Here is a 24,873-nt window from a genome sequence, read left to right as displayed (position 1 = left end):
GCTCCAGCGTATACCTGCTCCGCTGCTCCCAGGGGATGGCTGAATGTCTCCTCACTGTCCTTTCTGGGGCTGCCACCCTGAGAGCTGTTGCTTAATCATGGGTGCACCTGTTTTGCCCCTTCCAGGGGATAGCAGAGTGTCAGCATGTTGCAGTCCTTTTCAGCATGTTCAGGGGGAGAGTGGTCACCTGACCAGTCTTGTTTATGGCAACTGAGCTGAGAGTCCCTTCCTGGGCTTGCTGAGAATAACCAGTTTCCCTGCTCCACTGCTTGGGCACTCTACCAACTCAGGCACCCCTACTTCTTCTGTGACTCCTGCGATCCTGAGACCACACTAACCCCTCTAGCATTTTGCCCTTTGCATCACCTGAGCCCCTTTCAGAGATGTCTCTCCCTGGAACAGATTTCTAAGAGTTCCAATTTTGCCCTCTGGGGCTATATCACTTTCTGGTAGCCAGCTTATGGAGGCTCCCTCCCCACTCTGTTTATTTTCCAGTATCTCCCTGAAGATTTATGCTTCCGTACCCCTACCTTGTAAAAAGCAGTCGCTTTTCTACTTGTAGAGTTCCAGATATATTTTCTTACATATCAGGCTGAATTCATGCATGTACAGAATTGTTTGATAGTTATCCAACTAAATTCAAGGGACCAGATGAAACGAGGTCCCTTACTCTTCCACCATCTTGCCTATTTATCAATTTGTAAGAATTTGATTCAAAATTTTGATTGCTTTTTTAAACTCCTGTAGGAACGTACACTTTTTTTCTTTATTGTATTATAGTCTACATCTTACCATACCCAGCTACACAAAAGGTTTTAATTACTTTTTAAGAACTATATTAATTCCATAGTCAAGATATAATATATCATTATCATTATTGTTTTAATATAGATTTATTGAGAACCAGTGAAGATAACATTATTTTTTTATGTATAACTGTATCAATCTAGGTCTAGTCAGGAAAGAGAAACCACGCAGTAATACGATCAGGAAAATTTTAATGAAGAATTACTAACTGTAACAGGGGATTAGAATAATGAGGGTTTAACTTTACAAAGTAAAAATTCTAAATACAGGCATAGCAGATACAAGAACCATTTCGTCTTGGGCTGAGATAGAGCAGCCAAGGAAGACTCTCCCCCACCCCATCCCACTCCCAACACAGGGCTGATATCCAGACTTTCTTAGATAAGACCTGGTCATGACAAAAAAGTCACCATAGTGCATTAATGATGGAGCTTGCTGGAAATCTATCCTTCAGTGAGCCAAGGAGAGCTTTCCCTGGCAGATATCTCAGTAGAGGCACTCTGCTACAAATCTGCCCTAAGGAGTCCTGAAAAAAGCTGTTGGCTGCTGAGTGCTTCTGGGCACTGTGGACCACAGGCATTAGGTACTAGAAATCTTGCAAGTGCTGCAGGACCTGAGTGCTGGGGACTCCATGTGCACCAGTGGAGTCTGATAAGCAATCACACCAGAACCAGGAAGCAAAATGTTTTGTTTTGTTTTGTTTTTTCCTGCAATGTCATTCCAGTACCCTCTACTGGCAAAGCTTTAATTGAAGATAGCAAAAGAAAAATATAAAAATTGCCCAGACACATTTTCACAGAGCAGGCACAGAGGGTGAATTTAGAGTTGAGAAGAAATAGATTAACAGTACAGTGTCTTTAATGTTTTTATATTGAGAATTGTATATTTGTTTACATTTAAGATGTTTCAACCACAAGGTGAATTTTGTACTGATTTTGAGATACTTTGTCATAATTGTTGAAAATGATTAGAATATCAACTTATCTTTCCATTTGGGTTGCATTCTGATTTACCTCAGATATTAATATTTATGCAAGAAACTTATTCATGTTTTTCTCTGTTATACTATTAAAAACACTTTTTTTAAAGACTTTATTTATTTATTTGAGAGAGAGAGTGAGAGAGAGAAAGAGCACAAGAGGGGGGAGCGGGAGAGGGAGAAGCAGACTCCCTGCTGAGCAGGGAGCCCGATGTGGGACTTGATCCTGGGATTCCAGGATCATGACCTGAGCCGAAGGCAGTCGCTTAACCAACTGAGCCACCCAGGCGCCCTATTAAAAACATTTTAACAGATTGAATGACTTATATATTTCTATTTATTTTTATACTATTGTGTTGTTTTTATACTTAGTATTTTTAATCCCTCTGGAAATTATTTTATCATATCATATTGGAATATTCTACTGTTGGCAGAGGCCATAAGACTAGTTGCATCAGTGTGAGCTGTACTTTGTCCCGCTAACCTTCCTGTTTTAAATTTCCCTCAGGAAGAGAGATACATACAATAGAATCCTTAAAAAGTGATTTGGAGAATCACATGAAGAAATGAAACTAAGGAGAAAAACTGAACTCTGAAAGATACTGTGATGTGTAGTGCAAATCTCCCTATAAAAACAAAGGATTTCCTTCTTCATTCTTGAGCAGCTGAAATGCTGCCCTAGAAAGTCTTCAGCTGTCAGGCCTCTTCAGAAATTGCCTCAGCTTGACACAGCCATCCTGCCCAATGTCATGCTTCTTTTCCAGAGATGACTACGTGCAATGATAATTATGGTTGGGGGTGAGATGGGGTATAACATCAGATCCCTTGCTGTGACCTTATACAACCCTGAAGGGCCATCCCAGCTTCCTAACTCCCCAAAGGGACAGCTGAGCCCATTACTGAGACTGCATCATTTTTCAACTACTACATTTGCCCAATCTTGTTTACCTTCTCTTCCAAAATGTTGATCCTCAGACACTGCCAAAGCACTTCCTGAACACGAATTTCAATCTCAGAGTCTCCTACCTAGAGAATCTGTGTTATTGTATTTTTTAATCTATTAATATTTCATCATATTCTGAACCCTGGGCCCATTTTCACAAATCATAATTTAAAAACAACCATTTGATGAAATCAGCAGTGGTTTGGTAACATTGCAGTCATTGAAGAGCACACTAATACTTTACTCTCTTTTCCCCCCCATTGGTTTGAACTGGTTATATGATTATTCTCCAGGGACTACTAGTTGCAGACATTTTTTGTAACATGACTGCATTTTTTTAAAGGATGATTACATTTACATCATTGTATGAGACTCTCTGCCTAAGTTTCCATGAATTTACTTTTTATTCCTATTTACCAGGATCCAAGATGTAGATCTCATCTCACTCTGAGTTCCATTCCTTTCCCTATTAATTTTAAGATAAGAAATGTCTGTCTCTGTGAGTTGTGTTTTTCTTTACTCAAGTAAATTTGTTTATAGATATATAAGGCTTATATATATAGGGAAAGGCCATTAAATTCACTGGTTATTCAATGTTGATTTAAAAAATAAGCTAAAAATTTTCTAAATCCCAAAGTGATGAATGTTGAAGAACACATTTAATTAGGATGTGGAGGAAATAGATAATCTTACAAATTGCTGGAGAACTACAAATCAGCTGTTTGTATAGACACTGCCATTACAGAGATCATCATATGCTATTAGAGGGCAACTTGACGAACAGTTTCTCTGATATTTTAAAGATAAAACTGAATGCAGTTTGACAATAGCATTTGCAGCAAAGGCATTTTGACAACCACATTTAGGACATGTATAGAGCAAAGAGGTCATTACACCATCACAAAGTACCTTGATGTGGGCATTTTCTGGCTGTCAAGATCAGATAGGCTATTTTAGGATTATCTGCATTTTATTCACTGAAGATATACTGTGTGACTCTATTATGCAACAGGAATGGACATCTGTTAGATATCTGGTCAGGACTCCTTTGGCCAAGGCAGTCTTAGAAGCAATTGACCAGTACTTACCTTCTCAAAATAGCTGTTACCTTCTCCGCTTCTTAATAATAGAGAATATAACCAACATAAATAAGTTAAAAAAAGAATTGTAACTTTATGACTGTTCTATCAATAATTGCTAACACATTTACAGACACATTGGTAAATTTAACCAATATTTCCTAAATGTAAGTCCACTTACAATCTCTATCAGAAAGTGAAAGTGAGAAATATCAGAATCTGTACATACCATACCCCACCAATACAAGAACAAGTTTTGTTCATGAAGCCTTATGATGTTTTTTTTTTTTGCTTGTTTCCTGGCAATTGGTTCTTTGAAATGTGGAGTAGTCCATCACAGAATTTCTGCTATGGCAAACTCATGAATATCATGTTATTTGAGAAAACACAACCGGAAGGGACAATTTTGGGCTAAATATTTCATAGGTAGAAGACTGTGTGATTAGTCAAAGATAAAGTTTATGTTCTACTCACAATTTTCCTTGAACTAGCCAAGTCAACTGGAACAAGGGGTTTTCTTCCTGAGCTCTTTTTGCACCTGGAAAATGAGTTAAAATCAGTGGGTTGTAAGTTATCGTCACACTAATCTTACCAATCTTAACTATCTCTACAAACATCCTTGACACCTTTTAAATTGGTGTTCAACACTATGACCACAGAAAAAGGATGCTGGTATTTTGCTTTTATGTGTGTTAGCCAAGCTAAACAGAAAATGCAGTGATCCATCACAATCCATATATTTTAACATGTTTTTGTTTGTATGTTTTTCTTGTAACATATAGATTTAGAATTCAGTATAAAACCAGTCAATTTACCAGAACTGAACTCTGATTTTTTAAGCTTGCAAAAACATTAAGAAATCAGGGCGCCTGGGTGGCTCAGTTGGTTAAGCGACTGCCTTCGGCTCGGGTCATGATCCCGGGGTGCTGGGATCGAGCCCCACATCGGGCTTCCCGCTCCTTGGGAGCCTGCTTCTCCCTCTGTTTCTCTCTGTCTCTCATGAATAAATAAAATCTTTAAAAAAAAAAAAAACACATTAAGAAATCAGAATCTCAGACTGCTTCAAATGAACAAGCTTCTACTCAACAAAAGAAACTATCAACAAAATGAAATGGCAACCTACAGAATTGGAGAAGATATTTGCAAACCTTATATCTGATAAGAGGTTAATATGAAAACATATAAGAAACTCATACAACTCAATAGAAAAAAAAAATTAAGAAAAGGGGAGGGGCACCTGGGTGGCTCAGGCGTTAAGCGTCTGCCTTCGGCTCAGGTCATGATCCCGGGGTCCTGGGGTCGAGCCCCGCATCGGGCTCCCTGCTCGGCGGGAGGCCTGCTTCTCCCTCTCCCGCTCCCCCTGCTTGTGTTCCCTCTCTCGCTGTGTCTCTCTCTGTTGGATAAATAAATAAAATCTTAAAAAAAAAAAAAAGAAAAGGGGAAAGACCTCAATAGACATTTTTCCAAAGACGACATACATATGGTCAATAGGTACATGAAAAAGTGACAGCATCATTAATCATTAGGGAAACGCAAATCAAAATCGAGATGAGGATTATCTCACATTTGTTAGAATAGCTATTATCAAAAAGACAAGAAATAACAAACCCTGGTGAGGATGTAAAGAAAAGGGGGCCCTTGTACACCATTGGTGGGAATGTAAACTGCTACAGCCACTCTCAAAAACAGTATAGAAGTTCCTCAAGATTTAACAACAGAATTACCTATGATCCAGCAATTCTACTTATGGGTATGTATCTGAAGGAAATGAAGTTACTATCTAAAAGATATTATCTGTACTGTCATGTTCATTGCAGCATTATTCACCATAGCCAAGGTATGGAAAACAAGCTAAGTGTCGATCCATGGATGAATACATAAAGAAAATGTGCTGTATATACATATACACTTGTACATGTATGTATGTGTGTGTATATATATACATATGTATATATATGCATGTATACACACAAAATGGAGTATTATTTAGACCAAAAAGACGGAAATCTTGTCATTTGTGGCAACATGGATATACCTGAAAGGCATTAAGCTAAGTGAAATAAGCCAAGCAGAAGAAGACAAATACTATACGATCTCACTTATATGTGAAATCTAAACAAACCAAACTCATAGAAACAGAGAGTAGAATGGTGGTTGGCAGGGGCTGGGGAGTGGGAGAAATAGGGAAAGGTTGGTAAAAGGCTACAAGCTTTCAGTTATAAAATAAGTAAGGCCTGAGGAAATAATGTATAACATGGTTACTACTGGTGATAATGCTGTATTATATGACTGAAATTTGCTAAGAGAGTAGGAATTAAATGTTCTCATACACAAAAGTAAATATATGAAGTGATGGATGTTTTAATTTGATGGGGAGAATCAATCCTTTCACAATATGTATGTATATCAAATCATCACACTGTGCACTTTAAATACGTTATAATTTTATTTGTCAACTATACTTCAACAAAGTTGAAAAAAAGGAAATCAGAGCCTCAGAAATATAAGATTTGGAAGGTGTCCTGTTCTTGCAAAGACCTCTGGGAACTATTGTAGTTTCTGTTTAAATGTTTAAGTATCAGTTGATACCTTTGCGCATTCACAGCCCCAGTGGACTAAGGCTTGGCACACAGAAATAGCAAAGTTGTAACACAAAAGTTTGCAATAAAAATTTTATATCATTGTACTAGAAAATAATGTTTTGACTTAATAATATTTTGTGCCAGCAATGAGCATCAAAATCTCCCGGATAATTATTTCAAAATAAACATATCTGTGACCTTCTTCCCAAAGATTCTAATTTAGTTTGCTGTTTCTCTAGCAATTATGAGCTACTCCACCTATTGTGATGACAAGCTCATCTAGTACAAAGATACTAGGCTATAAATGGATAATCTTTCCTTCAATGTAAATTATCTGATTATTACCTACACTGAACATTATTCTATTAGCCAATCATTTGAAATTATTAGAACATTTCTGCCTTTGCTTGTTTCCCTCTCCTTCTTATCCTTTTTTTTTTTTTTTTTTTTTAAGATTTTACTTATTCATTTATTTAAGAAAGAGAGAGAGAGCACCCAAGTAGGGTGTGGAGGGGTGGCAGAAAGAGAATCTTAAGCAGGCTCCATGTCCAGTGCAGAGACTGATGGGGGCTCAATCTCATGACCCTGAGATCATGATCTGAGCAGAAAGAGTTGGATGCTTGACCGACCGAGTCACTCAGGAGCCCCTCCTTATCCTTAAACATGCAGCCCCAATATTCTTTTTTTCTGAAGCTTCCCCTTAATCTCTGGGAGGTGGCATCCTTCCTAATTGTGCCCCAAAATACATTACTAACGATTCTATTATAGCACTTAAAACATTATGTGGCAATGATTTGTTTATAGTGTGTCTCACCCACTGGATTATCAGTTCCCAGGGCAGTAATCAAGTTTGTAAGCATATTACTAAGCAGTAGCAATAGAAATTGCTTTATAAAATTGGTTAAAATAAACATTGGTGATGACATCCCAGCTGCAATAGGATCACAGCAATTCAATGTCATGGCACTGTGATTTTGAGATAATACCAGTTTCAATTCTTTGTGTTGGTTTTTGGCAGCAATAGCACTTGAAGGGTGATTTTGAGAAAACTCGGCTAATATTCTTGGCAGATATTTAACCTTATGAAAGGAAATCATTTATCCAGGTCTTTAGTATTTTTATTTCAGTGACATTTAAAATGGAAATGAGTCCCTTTTCTTATCAGATTTTGAAAATATGTTTTGGTTCAAAATCAAACCCATTCAGTGAATTAATCGACTAGCACAAAATCAAAATATAAGGGAATTGAAAAAGCAGACTTTTTTTTTCAATGAGGTTCTTGTATTTGATACATTCTATATTTTATATTGATTGTACCAACAAGTAAAACATAGAAATTTGTATTCAATAAAATCATTATTTCTAGTACATAGTGAACATAGTACATAGTACATTTGACTTTATTTCTCTATGCATAAAAGATAATTTAGATTTCAGTATATATTTGTACTTTTAATCATCTCAGGAAAATTAGTTATTTAAAATATATTTTAATTTTATTTATAGATTTTGGTATTGATTAATAATAGCTTTTAAATCTTATTCCATTTTTGTATTATTATGATACTGAAAAATGTATAAGAAGGTAATGAAAACAAAATGTAAACAGAATTAATCTCTACAGTATCTATAGTTACTTTTTATTTGTTTGTTTAAAAAGCCTTTGGGACACCTGGTTGGCTCAGTCAGTTAGGTATCGGACTTTTGGTTTTGGCTCAGGTCACGATCTGGAGGTCCTAGGATCAAGCCCCACGTAGGGCTCTGCACTCAACATGGAGTCTGCTTGGGATTCTTCCTCACTCTCTCTTTGCTGCTCCCACTCATACTTCTCTGTCTAAAATAATAATAATAAAAAAAAACCCCTATATTCATCTTTGATCAGGGAAAGGACAATCTCAATGTCAATTTGTTACCTAACCATAAATTTCAACTTAACAGGATTCACTGCCCTAAGGACACTGTACCAACAGACTCTGACAACATAACTTAAAATGAAAATGTCCCTTGTTCCCTAAGGTTGCATGCTGAAAGAATAAACTGTCCCTTGCAATAACCAACATTGCTACTTGGCCTAGGTTTAAGGACAAATGGCAAAACCAGGAGCAAAACAAGGCCAAGTACATTGTAACTTGATTGCAAGTAAGTACAAACATCATTGAACAAAGAAAGATCCAGACACCAAATAAAACAAAAAGCAAGTTCATCAGCATAAAAAGTTTTCATTTGTTTGAAGGTGAGGTCAACGACTCTACATATGAGCATGTATGCCAATCCTAGAGGCTAATGTGGAATCACAGAAATAAAACTTAAAAACTTTAAATCTAACAACTATGCTTAATGTAAAAATCAAAGTTTGAATTTACCCAAAAAATTCTCCAAAATCTAGAGCTAAAACTGCTTTTTGATGCACCAGGAAGCTCTGTTGTAATGAGTCAGTCACTTAGATTTCTGTTAACATACATAAAATTTAAAGTACACTTTTCCCCGCTACTCCTTCTTATGTCTAAATATGGATATGCTTAACTACTCAGCTCATGCACTAATGCATTAAAAATGATGAAATCTGCTACCATGACTTTTTCTAAGAACTCACACTGATGCAGGAAGCAAAGGCAAAAAAAAAAAATTAAATTTCCTTACGACTTACAGCCTATTCACAAGTCCTTGAAACAGGCAGAGTGACGTTCCTCTAGGAACTCAGCTGCCTCTATGTTAATACATTGCTAAGGACAAAAGGCAATCTTAGCCTGACCCCCCACCCAGGATCCTGTATGTCTACTCTAACACATAAAAATCCCTTTATCTCTACCCCCCAAGATACATGTTGTCAGTCATCCCCCAAGCATATGACCCACTGATATACACCTGAAGGGTCTCATGACTAAGGTTGTATTAAACAGTAATAAAATACATTTTCCCAACAAAAGTTAGCCCCTCAAGGTCCTGGAAACCTTGCTTCCAAAATTCCTTAGAGACTTATGCTATCCCTAACCGTCTCCCAACTTGAAAGTATACAATGGGCCACTTCTCATGACCCCGGTGCAGCTCTTTTTGCCCACAGGTCCTATCCCCGTGCTTTAGTAAAACCACCTTTTTGCACCAAAGGTGTCTCAAGAATTCTTTCTTGGCCTTTAGCTCTGAACTGCACCACTTCAAACCACATAAACAGTTAACACCCAATATACCTTCCTAAGAATGACCCAATAGAAAACATTTTGTTCAGTTCGGTACGTGCTGTACCATAATACCAACAGAATACAACTAATTTCCTCAGCCACTACTTCAAACACCTGAATTTAACTTTTGCTCAGATTTTAACAACCTCATACCTATCTGCCAAAATCTTTGTTAAAATATAACTATTTTTGATACCCTTAAACTGTAACCCCTACACACAGTTTAATAGTGCCTTTTCCTTGAGTATATTTGGACATTTTTGTCAAGAGAATAATTAAAGTCATGGTATTATGATTAGCCAAAGCTCTTTCTAACAGACCACTGATTAAGTCTGATTTTAGTATATCATAACAAATGGATTTCCGGAGACAGGAACAAAGTACAGTGTTTTCTATTCATGAAAGGAGCTAACAACATGCTTTGTGCTAAGAAGGTGCACTTCAAAATATAATCCAGAAGATTCAAGGTCTGCTAGAAAGCTTACACTAATGACTAATTACACTAATACTATAACAAGGTCTCCAGATACATAGAAAGGAAACCTTAAAGGTGTGGTGAACACCTCAGTTAATAGGGAAGTAAAGCCTTAGAGCACAGAATACATCTGACAAAAAATGGGCAAGGGTGACACTGTAGCTGGCTATTCATAAAGGACCACAGTTTCTCTGTATGGACAAATACTGTCTACAAAATAAACTGTGCCTTAATTATTGCTTATTTAAAATTACATTTTTACAGGGGCACCTGGGTGGCTCAGTCAGTTAAACATCTGCCTTTGGCTCAGGTCATGATCTCAAGGTCCTGGGATCAAGTCCTGCATCAGGCTCCCTGCTGGGAGGGGAGTCTGCTTCTCCCTCTCTCTCTGCCCCTCCCCCCACTTGTGCTCTCTCTTTCTCTCTCTCTCAAATAAATAAATAAAATCTTAAAAAAAAGGAAGTATCTGGGCTCAATCTACCCACAAAAACTTTCTTGGGGGGGCTCTTTCCCTTTTAAAGCTCTGGCCTTTTTGGGGTCCACCAATTTGCCATCCAATTTGTGTTTTTTCCATTCCAAAACCTTATCAACACAAGCAGCATCTTTGAAAAGCACAAATCCAAATCCTCTTGATCTTCAAGTCACTGGATCTGTTTTAATTGTACAATCTACAACTTCCCCAAATTGAGACAAATGTTCAGTCAGATCTTTCTTGATTTTATCTGAACTCAAGCCTCCAATAAACATTAACCTGGCTTAAGCAACTGTCCCACATTTCCCATAACACTGCACTGAGCACTCAGCAAACCAAAGGTACCCACATTGTCAAACAAAAGAAACAAAGCAAAACAGATCATTTTCCCCAACTAATGTTTTTCCTCAAGCGTGTTCTTTGGGATTTTCAGTTTATCTCTCTATCTCTAGAGAACAGCAATGTGAAGCCCCAAAATATATAATTCATACCTCTAGAGAGTAAGATACACTAAGTTGATAAATGTTTAACAATAAACTTGGTAAACAACAACAAACACCCTGATTGTAACATCTGCCCATTGCTTTGGTCTGAATATCAACCCCCGCCCCCCCCACCATGACCACTTTTGAGCTAACAATGTGATGTTACTGAATGCAAAGTTGGGAAGAGACGTGTTGTAGTACACTATTATTTATCTATTATTTATTTCCCCCATATAGATGAAATAGATAAAATAACCTCAAGAGCATATATGATAATAAAATATACTAAAATAATTTGATGTAGTTTTCAGTATTTATTAACCTTTAAAAATAACTTGTGCAAGTTTATATAATTTAACTTTCAGGAACAGCTATATTTAACAACCAACTTATAAGACCAGCTCTCATTAACCGGCGCATGTTGGATCTAGCATACCATTGGTAGTAGATGTCTTTCATACATTTCATTTGCTTGTTGACATTAAATATCTGAAATCACATAGATTATGATTCAGTTGTAGTGACTGAGAGCTTTGAACACAAATGAAAATTGGTTTAAACATTTACTACCTTTCTCTAAATTGACAAAAGGAAAAGCAGTGTCTAAAAAAAAAGCAGTATCTAGAAAATTACACGACCCTTCCTCTACATTGTCCATTTCATTTATGTTATTTTTATGTAAATCTCTTATTGAATTCCTTTTTTTAAAATGTGAAATTGTATGAAATGAAAAGATAATGAAAGCAGCAGGGGATTGCTCTGCTAATTTTAACTAGTAATTTTAGCCTGGATAAAACTTTCCTTGGCAGTTGCCTCTCACCTGTCTTATTTGTGGATGTGGAAATGAAGAGGCCAAAAGTCAGGTGAAACCCATTGCTGAGTTCAAGACAAAAGATACAATGGTAAAAGTACGCAAAGTTTTAAAATCTTGACAGTGGGATGATATTTCTTGATTCATTTGAGATCACATTCTAAGATTCATTCTAAGATTACGCTATAGTTAGGCTGCTTCTTTCTCTAGAAATTTGCTATGAGCCATTATATTCCACCTTTGGCTCATTCTCTTGGCCATCTCTGGTTGAACCAGCAATGGATACCTTTCCAAGTTGTTTCACTGTCCTCTATCTCTCTGAATTTGCAATTAGGACCAATTAGCCAGTTCACAAGGCTGGAATTATAACACATAACCTCAGTAATGATACAAACATATTTGTCATGTAGTCTAGAGAAGCAAAGAAAATTCTAGAAGGGAAAATAAATAAAGATATAAAGAAGTAAACAGGGAAAAAAGAGAAAGGCCAAGAGCTTTACAGTGCTTGGTTTCAGTTTCTTCCTAAATTCCCATGCACTCCTGCTTTAGGCTTCCATGAGGCATATTAAATTGATATTTTAAAAGCATTAAATAACATAAGGTTTAAGAGTATTTGTATATATCTGGCTCTGTTCATGTCAAAATGAACTACAATATCATGGATCTCTGCAGATCCAATTTACTACTCACATATATGCATTTCGGCGTATTTCCCCAATCCAGCTACAAGAATTTTTAAACAAGGAAAGAAACACAATAAACTTTTAAATACATAGATTAGATGTGTTTTGGAGAGGAATAGGAAAGCAACAAGGGAATACCCTGTATATACTCCAGAAAAAAAAAAATTCCCTGCTCTCAAGATTACTCCTTGTGTTTTCCAGTCAGTATTTAACAAGTGAGTCAGTTAATTAACACTTACCAGTTTTGAGCTGACAGGTAATACAGAGGAGTCAGAATGCAGAACATAATCCCTGCCATGTATGCAATCAGTTAAGTCTTGGGAGACAGTCACAAATACATGGAAATAGAGTTTATAATAATAATAAACATAGCTCTTGACTCTGAGTCTCCATGGGTCATGCTATTCTTTTCCATTTGCAGATCCATTATTCTTCTCTAAGGTATCTGGGCATTAAGGCTAATATCCTTGAGGAGATAAAAGCCAAATGCCAAAGCAGATTTGATCACAAGTTATGCAGATGGTGGTGATTTGATTAGGGATTTGTGCACGTTGCTGTCATCTGCGATCTCCACAGGACTTTTTTTCTTTCCTGTTGTGTAGTTTGGCCAGTTGTGTTGAATGATAATTTGAAAAATACAGTTTGTTCAATACTGTAGTGACATACAACTTCTGATTTTTAAAATTCAACCTTCATTTTTCTTGTCTTCTCAACAGAATTATTGGTCACTTTCTCTTTCTTTCTAGTTTCCATCACAGTATAATTCTTATATAATAATTTACAATTATCTAACATGCTGCCATCTGCCATTGTAGAGGAAAATTCTTTAATGCTTATCTGCTGAGAGTTATGAAATTACACTGATGATAATGTATACATCAATCCATTATCTGTAAGTATTCTCAATAAGGGAGAAAGTGAAAATAAAATAACAGGAAGAAAATGATATATTGCACCTTACAGACATGAGATTTCCATAAAGAAATGGGTTAAATCCATTAGAACTTAGCAAGTTAAAAGGCAATATAGAAAATGCTTATTTTGGGGGCGCCTGGGTGGCCCCATTGGTTAAGCGTCTGCTTGTGGCTCAGGTCATGATCCCAGGGTCCTAGGATGGAGCCCTGTCTGAGTTGTCAGGCTTCATGCTCAGCAGGGAGCCTGCCTCTCCCTCTCCTTCCCACTCTTGCTATCTCCATCTCTCTCTCAAATAAATAAAATCTTTTTTTTTTAAGATTTTATTTATTTATTTGACAGAGAGAGACACAGCGAGAGAGGGAACACAAGCAGGGGGAGTGGGAGAGGGAGAAGCAGGCTCCCCGCAGAGCAGGGAGCCCGATGCGGGACTCGATCCCAGGACCCTGGGATCATGACCTGAGCTGAAGGCAGTCGCTTAACCAACTGAGCCACCCAGGCACCCTCAAATAAATAAAATCTTAAAAAAATAATATTAAATAAGCCAAACAAACAAAAAAAGAAAATTCTTACTTTCATACAATTGTTCACTAAATCCTTAACCTGACTTAAAAAGAACTGTATTAGCATATATTTGAGAAAACATATTTATAATTGATTCTATAATCTAGAAAATAATTTGCAGATACTCCAACTTCAATGGAATGGATGAATGATAGCAAAAATTCAAAAAATTTATAATTTTTATTATAATATATGATAAATTAATGTTCCATTTTCTTATATATCCATAGCTACTATTATACTGTATATTAATAATTTCCAAGTAAGAATTTTCATTGTTACAATTAGCATAGCTGACTCCTGCCTTCAGTCTAAGATTATGACATTAACTATACTTTTGGAACATAATCTTGGTCATATGCTTATCTGTGTTTCAAGGTGGTGTCTTTTAAAACTAATGTGGCCTCTTAGTTTCAGGGATAGTGCTCCTTCTATTCCTAAAATATCTTAGCATCCTGCAAAGGTGCTGCTTTCTTTATCTCTATAGAGCACAGGGATGCTTCCTAAGCACCTTCCCCATCCTTGATGTGCTATCCAACTGAACCAAGGTGGACGAACAATTATTTCCTTCAAGATGCCACATTGTTAAGCTCAGTGACTTATATTCTCATTGGTTCTTACAGAATTTCTAGCAGTATTACCTTTGTACAAATTATTTATCACCATTCCTGAAGGTCCAGAGATGGATGTCTCTGTGTCTCCTAGAACCATTCCAACGGGTCATCTGCTTCTGTAATATCATTGCCAGTTTTGAATGTTTTGCCTTTCTTTAGTGAGATGGAATATCTTATGAAATACAGAGTCAAAAAAGGTTGTATTAGCTATATATTGCAGCATAATAATATTGCCATAAATTTAGAAGCTTAAAATAACACCTATTTATTGTCTCAAGCTTTCTGCAGGTCAGCAGTCTTGTCTTTGGTTAGTTGGATACACTGCTTTAGGATCTTAAACAGGAAGTCCAGGTGATGGCCAAGGCCGCAATCTGCAATCTCTTATGAGAGGCCTGACAAGGAAGAAACCTACTTCCAAACACATGTGGTTGTTAACAGGATTCACTTCTTTTTTGGGCTACTAAACTAAGATCCAATTTTTCTTGCTGATTTTTTTTTTTTGAAGATTTTATTTATTTATTTATTTGACACAGAGAGACATAGCGAGAGCAGGAACACAAGCAGGGGGAGTGGGAGAGGGAGAAGCAGGCTTCCCCCGGAGCAGGGAGCCCGATGTGGGACTCGATCCCAGGACCCTGGGATCATGACCTGAGCCGAAGGCAGACGCTTAACGACTGAGCCACCCAGGCGCCCTTTCTTGCTGATTTTTAGCCACCCTCAGCTCCTTGCCTTTTGATATGGACATAGCAGCTTGCTTCTTCCAGGCCAGGAAAGAAGAGTTTCTTCCCAATATGGGTGTCACAGTTTTATGCAACATAATCATGTACATGTAATCTCATATACCCTGTCACCTTTGCTATATTCTATTGGATTGAAGCAGGTCACAGGATGCCACACTCAAGAGGAAGTGGTAGCATAAAGATGTGAATACCAGGCGGCAGGAATCATAGGGTCCACCTTACAATCTGTGTCTCTTAAAGAACTTTATTCCCAAAATGCAAGTTGAAAATCTACTATTTGGCCATATCAACTTCTCCTCAATTTTTCAATCTCTTCTTAGGTTCTTGGCTGTGTTCAGTCTGAGAAGTTCCCATGCATGCCTGAACAAGACGGCATTGCCTGAAAGTTCACACACTGACCTCTGAAACATCTAGCAACATGGGATAATTCTTGTGAGGAGATTATTCTACAAATGTATTTACTTTTATTCTAGTTACTTCTGAGTGGATAGATATCAAAACCTATCTATGGTGACAGAATCAAACTATATTCAGCATATCTTCCTCATCAGATATAACTTCAGTGACTTACACTTTTCAGCTAAAATGCTGCTTTTTATTTTCCATTTGGGGAACAGATGTGAACCATCTGTTTTTAATCAAAAATCCATATTAAATTACACCTTTAATTCTAGTGATAAGTAGGAAAACATCTTAAATGTAATTTGACTTGTGTATATGATTTCTTCATTAGATTTGCCTCCTTTAAAATATGTCAAAACCTCCTTATCTTGAATGCTGATGATGTAATGGAGAGATTAAGATTCCATACACTGTATAAACTATGAAGAGCTACAAGAGCAAATCTGAATTATACAAGCATGTGTTGAAAGGATCATTAAGTAATTTGGTCCATTTAACATTATATGCCCATGTGACTCTTCCATATTTTGATACTTTTATATTTTGAAGCAAGAATAGATAGACAACAACTTTTGAATTTATTATTCATTGATCTTACTTTTGTCTATATATCTCCATCAAAAGTCAGGGGTAAAAACTCAGAAGTCTTTATGTATTTAATCCATGTGATCTTTAAACAAAGATTTAAAAGATTAAAAAAAAGATAAAGGTAATACTTTTGTATGATGTAGGGAGTTTTATATTCTTTCCCATTTTTATGGCAAATTCATGGCCGTGGAGGGAGAATTTACCCAAAATGATTGAAAGCTTTTCTGTCAAAGAGGCAATTTACCCTCTATTATCAGACAGACTAGATTAGTACAGGCCCTTATCACAAAAATGTCTTCATCATTTAAGACATAATGGAGGGAGATTCCTCTCCCCACCTCATTGGATGTAATGTCAACACAGCTCTGCACTAGCACAATTCCAGGAGACACAAGAGAGAAAGGAAAAAAAAAAAAAAAGAGAGAGAGAGGAAGCAGATTAGTGCAGCTAGGATAATCCTCCTTCTGGTAGTGTATGCTTCCCTCTGAGGAAAACACTGTATCTGTATACTCTTGGCTTTTTGGAGATATCCTCAGTGTATATCACAGCCCTGACCTTGGCCCCAGAGACTCATATCTTTCCAAATCACAGCCAAGGATTCTTAGCAGGGCTTTATCCATAATAGAGGCAAACTTAAATTCTATCAATTTTTTTCTTTGGCTTTCATTTTAAAACATCGTGTTAACAAAGTAGTGTATTCCAAAATGTTCAAAGCACTGATTTTAGATGGAAAAAAAAAAAAAAAAAGTAAGTTGAAAGAGGTGATCTTTTTTTTTTTAAAGATTTTTTTTTAAATTTTATTTATTTATTCATGAGAGACAAAGACAGAGAGAGAGAGGCAGAGGGAGAAGCAGGCTCCCAAGGAGCAGGAAGCCCGATGCGGGACTCGATCCCAGGACCCTGAGATCATGACCTGAGCCGAAGGCAGACGCTCAACCATCTGAGCCACCCAGGCGCCCAAAAGAGGTGATCTTTAGGACTGGAGCCGTAAAAGCGGTAAGAGTTTCAGATGTGTAACAGCAAGGCAGAAGCCAGCCCAGTTTGTGCACTAACATCAGGCATCAGGGGAAGCACCAAAAGAATGGTATGTGTGGCCCAACCAAGCAGGCAGACACTGGATTGATTTCTCTTCTAGGCCAGAAAATCAGGAGAGAGAACCTTGTACCATGTAATACCAAAGCCCAAGGATCAGACAGACAGAAAGACCTCACAACATTAGTTATGGCGAGCGGGGGATTAAGAGTCGTGTCAATTATGGAATTGTTGCTCATAATGCGCCAGATGTTGAGGGAAGTTGTCAGACAATGAGCCCACAGGCACAGAGAAACATCAGACTTCCAAATCCTTCCTTACTAACTAGATGAAGGCTACTGAGGCCTTGTCAGATCTGACTTGTGCCCCTATCTGGTAGAGAGGAGGGCTGGGGGCAACTTATGTAGAACTGGGTAACAGACAACTCACTGAAAGATAAGAAATAACGATGCACATGGCAGGAAAAAGATCCCAGAAGATAATACTAAAACACGAAATATAAATACTGTTAGTTGCATGTATATTGAATAGGAACTATGTGACAGGACTCTCCTGCACATTGGAGATGCATCCAAGTCCTGGCTTCTCGTACTAAGTTGGAAGAAGAGACACCATAAATAAAATAACTAAGCCAGTTATGTTTTACGTCAGAAGGGAATGCATTTTAGAAGAAAATTAAAGTCGACAAAGATAATAGCCAGATAATTTGCATTTGTGGGTCTTAAGGATAGGACTGAAATTTTAGATAGAGCTATAGGCTTGGCCTTCTGACAAGGTAACATCTGAGTACCTTGGTAAAAAAGGTGACAGAGTGAGCAAAACAGCCAGCTTTCTGGAAGTATAGGGTAAGAGGCCAAGGGAGCAGCACTTACAAATGTCCTGAGATGAGAACGTGCCTGGAGAGGGAAGAACAAGTCCAGCGGCTCTGTGGTGAGATCCCACCTGGTGGACTCCAGAAGAGGCCAGTGTGGTTGGGGGAAAATGAGCGAGCTGGTGAGTTAGACGGATAAGGTCAGAGATATAAGAGAAAGGGTATAGATCATCATGGCCCTCTTAAGCCATTGTCAGAACTGAGTTTTTTGTCTGAGAAATGAGAAAACATTGAAGTGCTGGAGAAGAAAAGTGAAATGATGTGACTTATGTTTTAACAGTCTCACTCCAGGTTCTATATTGGGTGATTTTTTTTTTTTTTCCCTTTTCAGAGCCTCTCTAAACTTTCTACATTTTTCACATTACAGTATATAATTAAAATTAAACTTCCATTCTTTTTTTTTTTTTTTTCCTTAAGGCTAGTGCCAGGAGCTGGAACAAAAATCTCATCATTTTTGGGGGACTCTGATAGAAAGATGTGGCTATAGTAAGACATTATCATAAAGTAAGTGTAGCACTCCTAAAAGGTTAGGGTCTATGGCAGCAGTCAAGTAAATGTTACCTAAGTTTGGGAAAAAAAAAAAAAAAAAAAAAAAAAATCTATATATATATATATATATATATATATATATATATATATCACCTGTTGGCAGCAGTGTGGTAGTAATAATTCAAATTACAAATAATCTTTTGCAGAGAAGATAAAGAAAGGGATTTGTCCTCCACCTACTGCCTGAAAAAGGAAAATTTTTAGAGATACTCATCACACTCCTACAGTTTGAAAACCAGAGCACCCCTCAAGTAATTGTTCTGGGTTTTTTATTGTTGTTGTTCTGGAAAGCAGATGGAAGTCACAGGCTGTGACCACAGCCCATTGTTCTGAGGCGAGATCCTTTAGGAACTTTTATGTCCCTACCCAGAATGCAGATTATCTATTACAACAAACCAGGAATGCCTGGAATGCTTGCAAATTACCTAGAAGAAGTCTCTCTCCAGCTAAAATTATCCTTGCTTTCTTTTAAGGTTTCCATACTAACAAAAATAAATTCAGCACCGGGGCGCCTGGGTGGCTCAGTTGGTTAAGCGACTGCCTTCGGCTCAGGTCATGATCCTGGAGTCCCGGGATCGAGTCCCGCATCGGGCTCACTGCTCGGCAGGGAGTCTGCTTCTCCCTCGGACCCTCCCCCCCTCATGCTCTCTCTATCTCATTCTCTCTCTCAAATAAATAAATAAAATCTTAAAAAAAATAAAAAAATAAAAAAAAATAAATTCAGCACCGTATTGCCTCATGATAGTTATAGTTGAGTATCTCGGCAAAGTCGTAATTTCTGCCCTACTCAAGTTGTCAGTGTTCTTGTTGAATAGTGAGTTCATATGTGGGTCATAATATAACTAAAAATAAATGAACCAACCACCTGGTAAGTAAAAGAGGGCTCATTTGGAACAATAGTGACATTATGCCATGAACTAAAGATTATAATTAATTCTCTTCTGTGTAACTGAAGAAAACTGGAGAAAAACTCAAGAAAAAATGTGAAAACATTAAAAGTTAGTAAAATCCATTTGACTGGCCTCAGCTATTTGGTGTACTGGCCCTTCTTCCCCATCATGGTTAAAGGAATCTAAAAGAGCCCCCAGCCAGTATTCTCTAATAAAAAAAAAAAAGAAAAGAAAAGAAAACATTTTAATTACAATAAAATTCACTTTGAAAATCAAGTTTATTTTTTATTTTGCAGTTTCATTTATTAAAATGTTTTCAAAGATGGCAGACAGTTCCTGGAAAAATGAAAGCAATCACTTTCCTCAGGATTATATATTCCCTGGATATGTAAATTTATAAAAGTCAATCAGGAATTAGGTAGCAGTGCTTTTCAATAAATAAGAAATTCAAACCTGTCAAAGACATTTATAAATTGTTAATTAAAATTGAGTAAATTTACTAGCATTAATTGACTAAATTAAGTGTGAGCTTTTGAAATAATAACGATTACACTTTTCTACCTCCACTCCAATCCTATATGGGTGTAGTCATAGAGTCTAATCAATTTTCACATGTCACCTTCAGTGGGGATTTCTGAAAAAATTGCATGTCTGTAAAGGTTCTATCTTGGATGATTGAGACTGGAAAATGAGTATCCAGTTTGTGATTTTAAGGGCACTGTCATGAGAGAGTGAAAGTAACATGCTTCCACTGGTTAGCAAGTAGTTCCTCAAGATTTCAGCCGCTGGTGTTACTAAATACTTTCCTGTTCAGAAAACTAAAGCAGTTGAGGCCTTAATTTCAACTGAGAAAGACTCACATACCCTGTGGGTGATGGACAAGACTGCCAGGCCTCCCATCACAGGTTGTGAGAACAGAAGGGGAATCACTGTAAAAGGATTCTGTTTCTTCGAAGTCTGCCCTGCTTTGGTGTGCAGTCAATGTGTTCTGAAGATGCTTTAAGACTTGATTAAAGAATGAATACCTGAAAATGGAGGCCAATGAACATCCAAATCATGTTCTGAGAGAAGTCGGTGATACTTGCCAATTGCCAGTTGCCACTTTCCTTTTCTTTCTTTCTTTCTTTCTTTCTTTCTTTCTTTCTTTCTTTCTTTCTTTCTTTCTTTCTTTCTTTCTTTCTTCCTTCCTTCCTTCCTTCCTTCCTTCCTTCCTTCCTTCCTTCCTTCCTTCCTTCCTTCCTTCCTTCCTTCCTTTCTTTCTTTCTTTCTTTCTTTCTTTCTTTCTTTCTTTCTTTCTTTCTCCTTTCTTCTTTTCAGCTTTATGGAAGCTGAGAAAGATTATAAGGTATTTAAAGTGTACAATGTGATGCTTTGATAAATGCATACTTTGTGGAAAGATTCCTCTCATGGACATAATTAACGTATCCATCACCTCACATATTTACCCCCTCCTTTTTTGTTGTTGTTGAGAACATTTAAGCTCCACTCTTTTAGAAAATTTCATTTACACGATACAGCATTATCAACTAGAGTCACCATGTTATACATTGCATCCTCAGACCTTATTTATTTTGTAACTGAAAGTTGGTACCTTTTCCCAACTTTTCCTTATGTCCCTCCCACCCAGCTCCCTGGCAACCACTTCTATCCATCCCAGCATCACCAGAAAAATGCATAGATTGTAAATGACACTTCCTTCATGAGAAAAGGTGGGAACTTTGGTTAATGGAGTAAGTGCTATTGTTTCTTGTTTACTATAATTTATTAAAAAATAAGAACCTACTTATTTTTATTTATTTTTTTTTGTGGAAACCAGGTCTTAAGTGTCCATGTACATTAAACTCACCTGAGGAGGGGCGCCTGGGTGGCTCAGTTGGTTAAGCGACTGCCTTCGGCTCAGGTCATGATCCTGGAGTCCCGGGATCGAGTCCCGCATCGGGCTCCCTGCTCAGCGAGGAGCCTGCTTCTCCCTCTAACCCTCCGCCTTCTCATGCACTCTCTCTCTCTCATTCTCACTTTCTCAAATAAATAAATAAATAAATCTTTAAAAAAAAAAATAAACTCACCTGAGGAGACTGTGGAAGAGTGGCAGAAACTGTTTCTTTTCAGTCTTATTTCCTTCTCCACTGTCTCTAAAGGAATGGACCATATACCAAAGAGAAGCTTTTCTGTTGATAGGGAACTGAGTTACATCTTCACAATATTCTCTACATGCATGTACCACATCTGTTCTTCTGGATAATCCTCCAAAACCCTTGTGGAAACCACATGAATCTGAGCACACTTTGTCCCGCTGAAATCCCCAGACTGCTTGGAGAGTAATAGAGCATGGTTTTTCCTCTGAATTATGTATGCTACTTACATTTTATCTTGCTAAAATTTTACTGGGAAGAGAGCAACCCCCTTGGGTAGCTTCGCTGGTAGAGAAGGAGAAAAAAGAAATTCTACCAACATACAAAGGACACTGTATCTCATTTAGCACTTAGTTTAAAGAGTTTTATAAATGATTTTCTCTTACTTTTTCATAGTTCATACCTTTCTTCTGTTTCCTTTTACAATGACTAGATATTTCTATGTATCTATGTATCTATCATCTATCTATCTCCAGTGACTTTCTGAGAGAAAAGTTGAGAGAAACAGAGAGAGAAGGAGAGAGAGGAAACAGACTACTTTGAGGCAGGGCAACAAGAGAAGAGAAAGCTTATTTGCTTACTTATCTGTCAACCTCTGGTCTCAGTCTTGATGGAGCCATCAATGCCCCAAGTTTTCTCATCTGAGTATCCTAGAGAATTAGTCTCTTCCCAAACCTCACACTCCCCAGAAATTCTCTTCCTTAGATGCTTGTTATTATTGTTTTGCTATAAGTAAGGAAACACCCTTCTCTTTGCCATGCCCTAAAGAAAATTGTCTCTTTTCATGAGTCAGTGAATGATAATTTTAGTTGCCAAGGGATAGATGCTATTCCAAAGAGTTAAGTAACAGGGTCTTTTTATTTTATATGTAAGATAGTTATCTGATATTAGCCACCCAAATTTCTTAGCCTTCTGCTCTTTAAATAACTTTTCTTGAGTTCTTTTTTTCAGAAATATTAACAGTGAGGAAGCTCTTCCTCCCTCAGTAATTCCACCTCCTAATCTTTGAAGGCACAACCCCAGAGAGGCTCATTCACAGTCAAGCACAGAAAACATTGCCTATTAATGTCTAGCCACAGGCCCAGTGAACAGCTGCACTTCTCTATACCTGACATGATTAACACTGAGGATTTCAACCATAGCATTGTTTATTTTCTTTTTCAGAGCACTGATAATCAGCATCTCTTATTTCTCTAATCAAAACCTTTATAAAAAGCAAGCATGCAAAACTTCTCATAATACGGAACAAGATGTAAAAACTAAAAAAAAATTCTCATGATTTCTTCATTCCCACTGATGTAACATACTTAAATAATTTCTTGAGAATGGCCTAGATGTTGCATATGATGCTACACTAGGGACAGTCATTAAATCCATCGCTTTTCCTGATGAAGGACGGATCCTCACAGGGCAGATGGCAATGTTGTCTTAAGCAGTAAAACAAGGTTTTCCAAAGATCCCTTACTATCCCTTAAACCATACATTTTCATTCAAATTTAAATTTTTATCAGGAAGACCTAACTCAGATATTGAGCAAGGGCAAAGCACAATTACTCTTTTTGCTTATCTTTCTATAATGATCCCATGATCCTTAATTATTTTTCTTCAGCCTTAAGAGGGTCACCTCTATTTCTGCTGATGTCAAGATGGATGGTGCTCTAGACTTTTGAGTTATAACTTATTTTTATGGGATCCCCACATTGATCTGAATGCTTTCTGGGGAGGATTCCTTAGAAGAATGTGAAAACAAGACCTTTCTATTACCTTTCTTACAGTTTTAATCAATTCATATTTTTTATTTGAAGACATTAGAGACTCTTCTTGGTTATTATAAAATATTTCTATTGTAGTTTTTATGCAATGCAAGGAATATTGAAAATTCAATAAAAAGGCATTTGCTTTGTAGAAAGTGTTTGAGTAGGAAAATATAAGAAAATTCAATGATGTTTAAAGATGAAGAAGTAAATCATCTCTTCAACATTTTCTTCTGAGTACCGGGTTTTAAGATGAAGATGGATACTTAAGAAATGTTATCAATAACAAAGAGCAAAAAAACATAGTATTTTTTAAGCATGTATCAGTACTTTATTATTTTTTTCGTGGGAATAATATATCCAAAACATAGTATTTTTTAGATGAAGTAGTATTCAAGGGTCCCAAATATGTCTTTTCTCAGATTGAGTTGGCTCCTAGATTTGCTAGTAAGTCAACTGTAGTCAATGGCTAAAAGGAAGAAGCTAAAACTGAGTGCATGCATGTCTAAAGGGAGACATGCAACTGTAGCATTAACCCTTCAGTAGGTGAATAAAATTATAAATTATAGTCTGAAAGGGAGGGGTTGTCTTTGAACTTAATTTGAGCAATGCTTATATCTAGAGTATCTATTGGGAAAAGGGTCTTCTATTACGATTCATTGTTAAGCAGAGTACTCTGCAAGTCAACAGATTATAGAATCGTGGGTCCCAGTGGTTCAACAAATATGGATCAAGAATACTATCGAAACCAAGCTTGACAAGGAACAGCATCCAGTTTTTTAAAGAGGAGGCTGGAAACAACTAGCCCATCTTTTGAGGGATCTGGCCAACCTTGTGTTTGAGCAGCATGCGCTGCAAGGTTGGAAGAATAGAAGAAATGGAAGCCTAGGCTGAAGGCATACAATAGGGAGGAAAAACATGTCAATACTTGGAGATGTCAGAGGCATGATGACAGTCAAGGCATGGTCATAGGATGTACTATATCTAGAAGTTATTTGGATATTGTTTTATTTATTTATTTATTTTTAATTTTTTTTAGAGAAAGAGAGAGCATGCCTGCATGGGGGGAGGCTCACAGGGAAGGGAGAGAGAGAGAGAGAATCCAGCCTGACCCAGGGCTGTATCCCATGATTTTGAGATCATGACCTGAGTTGAAATTAAGAGTCAGGTGCTTAACTGACTGAGCCACTCAGTAATACCCAGTGCCCCTGGGTATTGTTTTAAATATCCTTTGAAGTCTATATATCCATGAGCATGAAAAAAATGCAAAGTTTTTTTCAGTTAGGAAAAATACCTATATATATTTTAAAAACCAAGAAAATGCAACATCCAA

This window comes from Mirounga angustirostris, unplaced genomic scaffold (genome assembly GCF_029215605.1).
Source record: "Mirounga angustirostris isolate CCGP_5_RB_7025 unplaced genomic scaffold, mMirAng1.0.hap1 SCAF_1, whole genome shotgun sequence".
NCBI lineage: Eukaryota > Metazoa > Chordata > Mammalia > Carnivora > Phocidae > Mirounga > Mirounga angustirostris.
The sequence above is the reverse complement of the archived record's forward strand: the minus strand, read 5'-3'. Positions refer to the sequence as shown.